At 33.7% G+C, this 12,169-nt stretch overlaps 1 protein-coding gene across 1 annotated transcript in view; it reads left to right on the top strand.

Moving 5' to 3' along the window:
* USH2A (usherin) overlaps positions 1–12,169 on the top strand; it is a 1,059,501-nt gene that overhangs the window by 146,978 nt on the left and 900,354 nt on the right. The gene's annotated exons all lie outside the window — the stretch shown is intronic.

Below are 12,169 nucleotides of genomic sequence, written 5' to 3'. Positions count from 1 at the left end.
AGCTGTGTGACCCTGGGCAAGTCACTTGACCTCCATTGCCCACCCTTACCACTCTTCCACCTATGAGACAATACACCGAAGTACAAGGGTTAAAAAAAATTTACTTGCCATTCCTCATCTGTTCTTCTGCCTACTTCACCTCCACCCCTTTGATTTCAGAAGATAATTCTATTCTATAGAATCCTAAGAATAAGGAATATATGCACAGACACACATATATAGGACTGAAAATATATATCTCCTCCACCCCTATCTCATGTTCCAATAAGAATAGAGTTGGAAATGGTGGTACAATAATAGGAAAAGAAATCATTTGGGAATATTCAGTTTTAATATCATGATGTAGTATAGTAGAAAGAGCAGGTGGATATGAAATCAGGAGATTTGGGACTGAGCCCTAGTTAGCACACTTTCCAGTCATATGACTTGCTCAAATCACTTAGCCATTTCTGCTTTAATTTCCTTTTCTGCCAAAATATGGTTACTAATATTTTCACCATTTTAGGGAAAGCTATTTCTAAACCCTATATATAAGTTAAAAAAATCAACTTCAAAAGTACAAAATGGGAGAAGAAATATTAGACAATAGTTAGACTGAAAAAGCAGTAGAGTTTTTAGCAGACTGTAAACTATGAATCAATAATATGACTCCACAACCAAAAACCAGAAGTGATCTTAAACCATTTGGATGGATTTAATCTTTACAATAAGTCTTGTACTCTATTCCCTGGACCACAGACACACATGATTCTAGGCACTCATACTATAGGATTATAGAATCAGATCTAGAGCATGAAGGAGTCTCATAGACAAGCTAGTCCAATCTCCTCATTTCTCAGTTGAGAAAATTGGGGCTCAGGGAGATTAAATTATTTCATCAAAGCCAAATAGGCAGTAAACTTCAGAGATGGATTTTGAATTATGGTGTTCTGATTAGAAAAGATATTGACAAGGAGTAGAGTGTCCAAAGGAGGGTTCGTAATATGGTGAGGGGACCATATGAGGAAGTAATTAAATGAAGTGTGATTATTTAGTCTTGAGAAGATAAGACTCAGTGGTTGGAGGTGGGAAAATCATGATAGCTATGATATGGGTTAATCTTATTCTGTTTGGCTGAGAGCACAGAACTATGACCCATGGGTAGAAGTAGCAGGGTGGAAAGTTGATCTAAGGAAAGTTTCTTGACTATTAGAGCTGTCAAAATACAGAATGCATTGCATAAGGAGCTCTTTGATTTCTCCTCTCTTGATGGCTTCAAATAAAAGCTGGAGATACTGTAGAGGGTAGCCCTGACTAGATGAAATCTGAAGTTTCATCCAACCTTAAGATGGACTAACTCTGTAATATTACCAAGTGTCGATATTTTATGCAGGGAATGGTGCTATGGCAGATACAGAAGAGTAGAAATCATCAGTGCCCTTGAGAATCTTAATCTAGTTGGAGAGAACAGCCTTTCATATGGGAACAAATACTACAAAATATGAGATAGTTAACAATCAGATATCCTATTGTATGGCACAGAATACAAGTTCTATAGGAATTTACCTGTAAAGAATGGAGAAATCAGTATAGGCAAAAGTAGTTAGAGAAGGTATGTGGAAGGAGGTTAGGACTTAAAGTATAGAATTTGCTTGATCAGAAATGGAAGGAGGTAATTTTAGAAAAGAAGAATAGCTTGAGCGACATGGAGTAAATATGTGTGTGGAGAGAGCAATGAGACCATCTTGAGTAAAATGGAGGTTTTGCATTGTCAAAAAATATGACAAATCTTACTACATAAAAAAGAGCTAGTTAATAGAAGGCTTTCAATGACAGGCTGGGGAACTTGGATTTGATCCATTAGTAAATGAGGAGTCACTATAAACATTTGAACATGGGAATTACTTGATGAATTATTTTTATGGACAGTTAGTCTACAGGTTGACTTGGAGTAGAGAAACCAGTTAGGAGTCTATTGCAGTAAGTGGAGGGTATAGTGATAAGACCTTCAGGTAAAGCAGTGACTGTAGAGTTTAGAAAGGAGGTGAGCCAATTCTAGGGATTTTGTGAAGGACTTAGTGATTTGTTAAATACAAGGTGTGAATGACAGAGCCTAATCAAAACTAAGGTTCTGAGCCAAGTGACCTGAAAGAGTGGTGTAGGGCCAAATGCCATATGGTGCTGATGCTAAAGAAGAAAATCAAGGATTTGATATTGTCACTATAGCCAAAAGTAATATCTGCTCCAAATGTGGACTTCAAATTTCTGCCTTTTTGTTAGAACAGTGCTAGAAAAAAGGCATCAAGTTAAAAGGTGGATATATCTCTTTTGAAAAAGAATATAGAAGTCTGTTTTTTACTGAGGATATAGGATTTAGAATGGTACAGTTCCCTGACCCCTTCTTACTTTTTCAGTGCTGATAAAACCAAACTATTCCAAATTATATAAGATTATAAAAGATAATGAAGTTTTAAAAATTAATTAGAGGATAGATATTTTTGTTGTATCTTTCAAATTATTTTATATGATTTAGATAGGTATTTAGGAGATTCTTTGTTAAAGAAGAACATTTAAGGCAGTATTTTGTCATACTGAATCAAATGCTTTTTTTTTATCATTGTCAGACAACAAGGAAAATAGAATCTTCAATTCTCTATACATTTTGGTCAGCTTTATCATCGTAAAAATGTTATCTGCTATAGAATATCATCTCAGGACATTTGCCTGATATTTAATAAATTTAATAAAAACTTCTTGCCTTCTCTTATTGCCTGAATTACCTGTTTTTGGCCTTAGCCACACATTTCCTTATATTTTGAATTAAATATTTCTATGTATGCATATATTATTTCACCAATGCAGTCCTGAGTTCAGGGACAAGGATAATGCCTTATTTTTCCATTTGTCTATTCAGTAAACATTGGAGTACCTTCTATGTTCTAGGCACTGTGAGAATTAAAATTAATATTAAAATACTCCAAATATTATATTTATAAAGTTTATTAATACCAATTTGTAGCAAAGGAAAAAAATAGAAAGCTCACTCAGCTGTTCGCGGGAAAAGAGAGAGGGATGGGGTTACCCACAACTATATACAAACAGGCAAGGATGCTAAGTGGATAAAAGGAAAAGGATGCTGGGTAATGAAAAATAATTCTGGGAGATGGAGTCCAAAGGTTCAAGATTTCTAATTAATGCAGCACCATATTTGGAGCTGAGTAGGACATGAACTAGAGAAGAGAGGCAGAAGGTATATGTAGGTGAATACTGGTAGAGTCTTTATGCAATAGGCAACAAGAAACAAAAGTTTCTGAGCTAGGAAGTGACATGATTACAACACATAAGGAAGATTAATCTTTTATTTATCTATAATATAGGTTGAAGGAGGAGGAGGGAGACAGAGAGACAGGTTAGGAAGTTAAATTGGTAGTCAGGGTCAAGTATAATAAACCTGAATTTGAGTGTTGGTAGTGGGAATGGAAAGTGGGGAATAGATTAAAGAGGGGAAGGAAGGGAAGGGAACAGCAATTATTAAATATTCTCTGTGTGCCAGGAACTGTGCTGATAGCATTACAAAAACCTCATTTGATCTTCATGATGGTCCTGTGAGGTCAGTGCTCCCACTATCACTTTAAAATGGATGAAACTGAGGCAGACAGATGTTAAGTGAATAGCCCAAGATCATACAGCTTTGCAAGTGTTTGAAGCTGAATTTGAATTTAAGTCCTTCTTAGTCCAAACTCAGAGTTCTATCCAGATCTCTGTGCCAACTACCTGAGCCCATTGCTGTTCATATATTTCTTTCATATCACTTATAATGCTTGTTAAAATGCTACTCACTTCCTAGAGTCAATGGTTAATTCTTATGAGGCCCTATGGGCATGAGTTAGTTATCAGACTCAGGATTTGGAGACTAACAATCTGGATACATATCCTGACATATCATATACTACCATAGTCATATGATCTTGGGGCAATAGATTTAAGCACAAGAGGTGCTTTAAGCACAGCTGATAGCACATTGGGCTTGGAATAAGGAGGATCTGAATTGAAAACTGGCCTCAAGACACTGTATAAGGAGATGTTGTTTGCTGAGAGGGAGAGGATAAAGTAGCCATAATGACTCTCAGCAAGTCACTTAAACTCTGGTAGCCTCAGTTTCCTTATTTGTAAAATAAGGCTAATAATAGCACCTGTCTCTTAGGATTTTTTTTAGAATCAAGTGACATATTTGTAAAGCACTTAGTGCAGTGCCTGGCACATTACAGGTGGGTTTTTTCCCCTTCCATTTCTCTTTTCTCTAACTTCATCTATTATGAATGATCCTATTTTGAATGAATGAATAAATGAATGAATGGATGTATGAGTGTTCCAATGAGGGGGAAAAAACTTGGCTAGAAAATTTCTGAAATAAGCAAAGGATACATGTATTCTGATGATTTTATTCTCCCTTTTAAAGATTTCTTTTCTGCCTTTATGGGGATTTATTTTCTGTTAAAACAGTCTTCCAAATCCAATTTAATTTCCGGTACAGACCTACTGTTCCCAATTTTTGAATCTCCTTTCCAGATTCTTGCTTTGTTTGGCAACATCGACATTACCTCATTGGCTTTTAGTGAGTTTTGTGAGAAGATGTAATCTATAGAACATTAGATTTTCCCTACTGCCAGCCAAATGAGTGCTTAGGAAGACATATATTTATATTCCTGCTGTTTTAAAAGTGTGGCTTCACATTACTTAAAATACAGTATCCATAATATAGAGAACCTCATATAAATTTTGACTTTTGCTACTTAATTTATTAATTTGGAAATTATGTTCCATAACTTCTTTAAGTACAAAGATCCTGTTCCACTTCATGAGATATAAGCCTTGCAATCAGGAAAGGACCTAGTGTTTGGGAAAGGTGAGCAAGTAAACCATGATAATTTTTGTGGTATTTCACCATTTTTTAGTTCATGCAAAATCCTTACTGAAGTAATTTTATTTTAAACCCTTACCTTTTGTGTTATACTTGGTACTAAATGTTGGGTCCAGGAGTGTTAAGGGTTAGACAATTGGGGTTATGTGACTTCTCTAGGATCACACAACTGCTAGGAAGAGTCTGAGGGCAGATTTGAAGTCAAGTCTAGGTCTGACATTATCCACTGAGCCACCTAGCTGCCCTTGAAGTAAATTTCAACAGGAAATTTTATTTTATAATCTTTTATGTACTACAGGAATTGAAATGCCATCTGTAGATATGATTTTAAAATAGATGTTTGTAGAAAAAAACAGAAAAATTATGCTCACAAGACAATATTTGGTGGTCATAGAAAATTCCAACACGTTCATTAAACACTTATTATATGTACTTTGCTAGATATTCAAAATAAAAAGATAAAAGAAAATAGAGCAAATAATCATTATGCAAATTTGGAAACGATATATGCCTGGGTTGGATACATACATATCTATACCATACGTGGTATAGATATTATGTAGTTTAAACATAATTTATATATAATGCATAGATGGAGTCTCATCACTTTTTTCTTCAGCTAACCCTAATGTATAATGTTTCAGTTGATTTTCCAAGTATAACAATTTAAATTTATCTTTATTAATTTAAATCTTATTCTATTTGGTACATTATTTTAGCTGACAGGGATTTAAAAATGCTGAATATTTCATTCCATATGTTAGTTTCAGCCCTCATTCCCCATTCCCGAGCTTTTCTGTCATCTGCAAATTTCATAGGCATGTCATCTAAGCACTGATTCAAGTTCATAGCTTATTGGATGCAGAATTCCAAGGGGGCTTGCAAATAATTTAGCCCATTGCTCTCATTTAAAAAAAATTGGGACTCCGAGGAGATAAAGTGATTTGTCAATTATATTTTTTTACCTATAGATTTATTGTTCCTTGACTTGATCTTTCTAAAAATTTTATTTAAAAATAAATCCTTACCTTTTTTCTTAGTATCATTTTTAAGACAAAGCAGTGGCAAGGGCCAGGCAATTAGGGTTAAGTAACTTGTCCAGGGCCGCATAGCCAGGAAGTGTCTGATGCCATATTTGAACCCATTTTCTTCCTACTCCAGGTCAGGTGCTCTATCCATTGTCCTATCTAGTTGCCTGAATGATTTCATCTTTTGCTTATTTTAGCAACTGTTCCTGGAATTTCCTTTATCTTATTTTGGTAACCTCCACATCAGTTCATATAATTCAGATAAAAGAAGTGGTTAAAATTGCAAAGTAAAGGAGTGCAGAGGGAAAAAATAAGAGAGGATTTAGAATAGAACCTTAGGGGGTACCTGATTTAAGGAAGAGAAGAAGGAAAAAATCCTGGCATAGAAGGTTTTTAAAAAGGGTTTAGTTAGGATGTAGAAAGAGAAACACAAGAAAGTAGAATAATAAAATTTAAGGGACGAGATTATCAAGGAAAAAGGATGGAAATTTTGTCAAATGCAATGGAAAGGCCAAGGAGCATGAGCACTCAAGGGACTTTACATTTAGCAATTAAATGGTCATTAGCAAAACTAGAGAGAAAGAAACTTACAGTCATGGGAGAAAAAGCCAGTTTACAGGAGACTGAGACAAATAGTAAGGAAATGGAGTCTCTTTTATAAAGAGAGACAGAAGGGTAGAAGAAATAGAGCATCATACTTTGAGGAAGCAGAAAGGTATAGAGAACATATTTTTAGGATGGAAGTACATTTAATGTGGTTTTTGGTAGATGGGGAATGTGAGTGGGGAATTATTGATGATAAAAGGGACAAATGGTTGATAAAGTAAAGTACTGGAGGGAATTGGATCAAAAACATGGGGGCAAAAATGCTAACTTTATTGTGCTAGTAGACTACTTAATTACATAAAAGAATGGCAGTGGAAAAGAGTAGAAGTGGTTTCAAGGCAATGATGAATTTGAATACATATCCTCTAACTTCAAATTCATTGCTTTCCATTGCATTACAATGTTCTTGAGAAGTAAAGAGGCAGCTACCCAGTTATCACCATTGGCCATTTTATTGGTGATTGCAATTTGAGTGTATGATAAGAACCCCTCACAACTGTATTATATAGCCCAGCAAAGATATAAAGTATCACTTGATACTTGCAAGTTTTGTTAAGAATCAGAAAAAGAATATATCATAAATAACAGAATGATGACTCTAGGAATTTTTATTGTGAACATAATTGCCTTTCTTGGAGATGTTCCTTCTATTTTTTTTTGATCTTCTATTGTGAACTATGTGGGTCAAGGTTCTTTGCAACTCTCTTTTGAGACTTTGAACGGGGTAGACCTTTCTTTTGGGTCTGTTTATGTTTTGGGGATGGAGTATGGTGAAATTTTTTAAGCAGTTCCAGAGTTGTTTGGGTTACAGTTGGAGGGGAAGACAGATGCTGCTCATGAGAACAGGTTGAATGCTTGGCTCTTCCCAGATTTGGGTGTAAGTTTGATGTTTCTGAGACCTAACACACCCTTAACACTAAAGGAAGCAAGCAGATGAAGAAACAGGGACACGACGGGATGATATGCCCAATCATATTAAAGTTGTTCCACATAAATAAAGAAGTAAGACAGTATAATGCAGTGGAAATAATGCTGGGTTCGGAGTCAAAAGAGCTAGATTCGAGTCCCAGTCATATTATTCTGTGTGCCTTTGGGTAAATCACTTGATTTTACAAAGCCTTACTAAGCCCATTTTATTTTATTTTATTTTATTTTATTTTTACATTTTTAAACCCTTAACTTCTGTGTATTTGCTCCTAGGTGGAAGAGTTGAGCTAGATTGTCTCTTTTTTTTTTAACCCCTTAACTTCTTTGTATTGGCTCCTTGGTGGAAGAGTGGTAAGGGTGGGTAATGGGGGTCAAGTGGCTTGCCCAGGGTCACACAGCTGGGTAGTGTCTGAGGCTGGATTTGAACCTAGGATCTCCCGTCTCTAGGCCTGACTCTCAATCCACTGAGCTACCCAGCTGCCCCACTAAGCCCATTTAAAAATGAAAATAGCTAAAGTAGCCAATTACTAAAGTCTCATCCAGTACAAAGTTCTATGTTCCTATAGATGGCATTATTTAGCATATTATGTATGTTGTTAAAAAAAAGAACCTACTATTAGATTGTGCTTTTATTTTCCTCAAATATTAGTTTGCAAACTTTTTTATTCGCTCATCCTATCAATACATTTTTGACTATACATCTCACTTATCAATGATATACAAATATACAAAATCAACATACAAACAAGAAATTTAAAAGAATGAGATAAAGATGAAATAAACAATATTTTAAAATAATTTAATATTATTAAAGTGATAAAACCTTTCAAAATATTTTAATGAGAGCAATGATTGAATTTGCCTCCTTAGAAAAACTTAGCTTAACACTTTGTGTTGTAGTGTCTTGAAGGACTAATTCTAAGTTCAGTTTCTCACTATACTTGTTTCTAATGGCTGTCTTAGCTGAAAAAGATATCTCACAAATGCATAAATTTAAATGGAAAAAGCTCATCATTGCTTACATTTATTAAATGACAATACTCCTTTTTCAATCTCATCCTCCAATTATGCAAGGGTTTTTGATAAAATTGGGTAATAAAATTTCACCTTTATATCATTCATATTTTCTTGCAGATGATTCCCAAGATGTTGCATATTTGTAGATTTCACAAATTAGTTGAAGATCAACTGAAACTCTCCTTTCAGAGCTTTTAAAAGCTAGTTTGAAATTTCTGTTTCTACTTTAATGTTTAGATATGAGAGTTTTTGAAGGTGACAATTAATTTTCATAAAAAACCTTTAGTTTCTATATGTCTCACTCATCACTCCATACTATAATTAGTTAATATCTAAAGACAAAATATACATTTAGGGTAAAGTTCAATATTAGTGATAATGGATATAAATAAATATTTCAAATAGTTTTAATAATTAAATTTGGGGGGCAACTTCTTTACATATCTGATTAGTGTATCATTATTTTTACCCTGAAATATGATTGATGAAAAGCTTTGACTAGGAGTAAAGGTATCTGCTCTGTAATTTTCTTGTTCGTTTTTCTTGTTCATAGTATTATGTGATTTCTTGTGATTTCTTTGCAGACATATTTGAAAGTCACTTGCCCATTTTGTGAGGATTAGTTTAGTTAAAACTAGAGAGTATAATCTATAAATCCACTTAACTGGGTACATACAAATTACTATATTAAAACTCTGAAAGTAAAAGAATGAGGGAGGGTACCATCTCATTTTGTGGAACTTCTTTTTTTTCCTCAGGATACCTTGGGTACCATATGCTACACATAAACATACGACATCCGACCAAGTAGAATGCTAATGTAAATCAATATACTAAATATTAGTAAAGCTAAACTCCTTAAAACAAAGATTAAAATATATAAATATGAAGTATAGTATTTTATTTTAATATCTCCAAGGGATTATTGACATATGCACTTCTTGGAGTTCACATAACTCTCTTTGGAGACCATTGCCACAGATATATTCTTAGAAGACTTTAATAGACTAAAAGTATCATACAATCCTTTGAGAAATAATTAAGAATAATTATGGAAGATGCTGAGATGTGACAACCAAAAAGCATTTTTTGAACACCAACTACTAGGCACTGTTAGAGAGACAGAATTTGTCTAAGATACGACTGTCCTCTAGGCTCTTACAATCTACTTGTGGGGAAGCAAGAATAACAGATATAAAAGAATGTCACACAGTACAAGAAACCATTATGAAAATATCAAAATGCTGATTATCAGATTAATAAAATAAGGTTTATAGAAGTTGAAAGAAGAGAGAGCTGTGTGGACTAGACTGGAGAAATGAATGACCACTTTATATAGAAAGTGGGCCATGAAGAATAGGTAGGATTTGGTTAAGTAGAGAGCAGAGGGTTCTCTACATGGTATATAATATAATATAATATGATATGATATGATATGATATAATATAATATATAATAAATATAATATAATATAATTAATATAATATAATATAATACAGTACAGTACAATACAATATAATACAATGTAATGTAATATAATATATTTTATATAATAAAATAATATAAAATATAAAATAAATATATTAGAAGTAAATATAATATAATATAAAAATGGCCTAGAGTCATGAGCATGACATATTTGTGGAATAGTGCAATGGAAAATCCACCTAGAATACATAATTTTGGGAGAGTAATGAGAAATAAGCTGGGATAAATAGGAAGCCAAAAAAAGACCATATGAAGTAGATAATTGCTTAGCTTTGTGTTTCCGGAATTTTGCAATGGGGACACCTAGAGAACAAATATTTATTGATATAAAATTATTTGTCATTTTTTGAACAAGTCAGAATTACAGGGTTCTTTTGAAACCTGAAAGAGGCAACTATAGGAAAGGGGATAGTAAAAGAAGAAAATGAAAACAGTTTTTCTTTTTATGTCTCTTTTTAACCTTTGTTGGATGACTGACCCACTACGATGCTTCATATATACACATAATGTATTTTTTATTTATCTATCTATTTATTTTGCCTGGAGGAATTTCATGATAATAGTTGAAGGTGCCTCCCTTCTTCCTCTATTGCCACTAACCATCCTGGGAAGGTAAAATCATATCCTCCATTGGTTTAAAAGGGACCATATCCAATTATGTCTTGGATGGACAATTATCCAAATTCTGGATTTGTAGTCCTTTACTCATCATTGCATTATTTGATTATTTGATATTGCTTTATAACACCACTCTAATGAACAAGAATATATGTTAATGGATAACCAAATGATGTTCAGTTCCCAATATGCATTAATTTCTATGCATAGCAACACATTCATTTATTTGTTTAGTGCCTTTAATTGACAGTATATCATTTCTATCAACCCATATACATATATATGTACACACCTGCATAATAGAACAATGGAAAAAATCAATCATCTGAATGTTTTACTCTGTATCACACAAAATATCTATTTATTTAAAAACAAACAATTGAGTTTTATAACTTTTCTTCTGGATGTGAAGTACTGGGTAGAAACACATATTTTTGTTATCAGCAGTTTATTCTATCTTGGATGTTGACGTTGACATTGGAAAGATTGGTGGTCAAGTCTTAAAATTGATCTCATTGTGTGGGTGAGCCACAGGTGGAAACAAATAGAGACTACATAGTTGAAGTATATTTGTGTGTGTAGGAGGACATGAAAAGAAAATGTAAGGCAATTTTTTAATATAGTGAGTGCTTTAAATTCACTTTGTGCTGAATCTAGTACTGGACACAGTAGGGAGGTCTTTCAACCTCATAGGAAAATGAAGACTCCAGGGACTCAGAGAATCCTGGACCACTTTGGCTCCATTGAAATTCTTCTATTAGATAGACATTACAGAAGTAAAGGAATGAATCAGTGGATGATGTCAGAATTGGCTGAATTAAAGTCAAATCAAATTTTTTTTCAAATGAGTATTAGTGGTCCATGATGTACCAGTGTTGAATTATACAAGGTGTTGAATATACAAAATTAGATGCAAGATGGACCTTTTTTTTTAAAGTGTATCACAATTTACTCAGTTTGGGGAAAGCCATCAATGCAAAAAAATATGATACATGAAGATGATAAGGAAAAGGGAGGAGTTTAGGAAAAGTGCTAAGAGATTTAGGAAAATGAAGAGTTCATTTTTACTGGAAGTGCGGAGGAAGGCTTTCTGGAAGAGGTAGTCTTGAAAGTAGGGAAGGACTTAAGAGATAAAAAAGGGAAACATCATTCTATCAATTGTTTTACATAATAATAACAGCATATAATGGTAATAGCTAGCAGTCCTATAATATTTAAGGTTTACAGAGTGCTTTTCATACAACTGAGACATTTGGTTCAATTATTATTATTACCCTCCTTTTGAAGATGGAGAAATTGAAGCTCAGGGAACTTACATGGTTTTTCTGGTTCACAACTACTAAGTGTCATAGCTGAGATTCAAATCCAGTTTTTCTGACTCAAAGACCATTGATCTTTACAAGCCAAAAGAGGTAGATGGCACAATGGATAGAATGCTATGCCTGGAGGCAAGAGAACCGACTTTAAATCTCCTTTGACATATTAGCTATGTGACACTGGGTAAGTCACTTAGCTCAGTTTACTCTACTGTAAAATGATGATAATTAACAGTACTTAACTCTTAGGTTTCATTTAAGGATTGAAG

Source organism: Gracilinanus agilis, chromosome 4 (genome assembly GCF_016433145.1).
Source record: "Gracilinanus agilis isolate LMUSP501 chromosome 4, AgileGrace, whole genome shotgun sequence".
Classification (NCBI taxonomy): Eukaryota; Metazoa; Chordata; class Mammalia; order Didelphimorphia; family Didelphidae; genus Gracilinanus; species Gracilinanus agilis.
Note: the sequence above shows the minus strand (reverse complement) of the source record. Positions and strands in the feature narration are given on the sequence as shown.